Here is a 1,826-nt window from a genome sequence, read left to right as displayed (position 1 = left end):
GTGACACTCATTTGCTTATATTTGATCAGTCATGATGTTTTTATGTGATAACTTTATTTAAAACATTTACAAATCCTAAAACTGTTTAGTTCCAGGTTTGAATTAATGAAATACTATATTTCCAATGTGAACGTTTGGACCTGTGAACGTGTAATAGTTCTCTTCTGCTCACCAAGGCTGCATTTATTTGATAAAAAATACAGTAAAAATAGTGAAATATTAATACAACTTAAAATAGCTGATTTCTGTGTGAATATATTTTAAAACGTAATTAATTGCTGTGATGCGCAGCTGTATTTTCAGCATCATTACTCCAGTCTTCAGTGTCACATGATCTTCAGAAATCATCCTAATATGCTGATTTGTTATCTACGTTAACTAAAACTAAAATTAAATCCATAAAAGGTATTAAGTAATTATTATTTCAGCTAGTTGCTTTTTGCGTTTAGTTCATACTAAAACTAAATAAAAACTATAGACATATTAGAAAAAAACTAATAAACACCACAAAATTACTAAAACTGATTGAAATTAAAATAAAAACAGTGTAAAAGAAAATCAATATAAAAATAAAAAATGTTAACAAAAACTATAATAGCAATAATATAATAAAAATATACAACTATAATTATAAAACTATATGTATTTAAAAGTTTTATAGTAACTATAATTAAAAAAAAAAATAATGACATTGATATTAAAATAACTGCTGCTCAATAAACATTGTCCTATTATTATCAATGTTGAAAACAGTTGTGATGCTTCCTTTTTTATGGAAACTGATACATTTTAAGGATTCTCTAATTCATAGAAATTTTTAAAAGGACAGCATCTATTTGAAATAGAAATCATTTGTAACATTATAAATGACTTTACTGTCACTTTTAGTCAATTTAATGCATCCTTGCTGAATAAAAGTATGAATTTCTTTTGAAAAAAAAAAAATCTTACTGACCCCAAATTTTTTAAACGGTAATTCTGTCATGTGTGATTTAACTTTCCAATCAAATCTATATGTCTCCTCAAGGTCCGGACGAAAGATCACATATTCGAGAGCATAAGCCACCTGATTGGCCATCACCGTGACAACAACCTGCCAATCGTCTCGGCGGGAAGCGAACTGTGTTTGAAGCAGCCGATGGAAAGAAAACAGTGACGACACCTGAAATCCCGCGGGAGGCTCACGCGCCGCCGCTCTTTCACGAAAACAACTGATCTCCGTCGGAGAACACGTGACGCTTGACTGCGACGGCGTTTGTAGACGGACGATTTTAGAAAGCGCTCTCACCGAAAGCCGAATTCTAGAACTGACACAGTTATTTTATTGCGCTGGTTGAGAATCTCTATTTTTGAAGAAGACGGCGGTGGATTTTCGGACAGCCGTTCGAAACGGGAGTTTGGACGAACTCGGTCTCCAAGAGGGATGCGACGAAAACTAGATAAAGAGTATTTTAGAATAAAAAAGTTTTAGTTTTGTCTATCAAGCACAACCGGATTTTCATGTTCGCTGGTAAGAGATAGAAGGAAAACTAATATTTGAGAAAACGTAAAGCTGTTTATATCGACCTATTTTAGGAGTTGGTCCTTCACTGCAGCTAGTGCGCGAGATCATTTGGTAGCTTCACTGCTTTTCAGAGGGAAGATGACGTGAATGTGTTTGCTTTAACAGAAATCACACTCTGACATGCTGCACGAACACACTCACACTCACACTCTCACACACACTCACACTCTCACACACACACACACACACACCCCACACTCTCTCACACACACACACACACACACTCACACTCTCACACACACTCACACTCTCACACACACAC

Source organism: Sinocyclocheilus anshuiensis, unplaced genomic scaffold (assembly GCF_001515605.1).
Source record: "Sinocyclocheilus anshuiensis isolate Anshui unplaced genomic scaffold, SAMN03320099.WGS_v1.1 scaffold1151, whole genome shotgun sequence".
NCBI lineage: Eukaryota > Metazoa > Chordata > Actinopteri > Cypriniformes > Cyprinidae > Sinocyclocheilus > Sinocyclocheilus anshuiensis.
The sequence above is the reverse complement of the archived record's forward strand: the minus strand, read 5'-3'. Positions refer to the sequence as shown.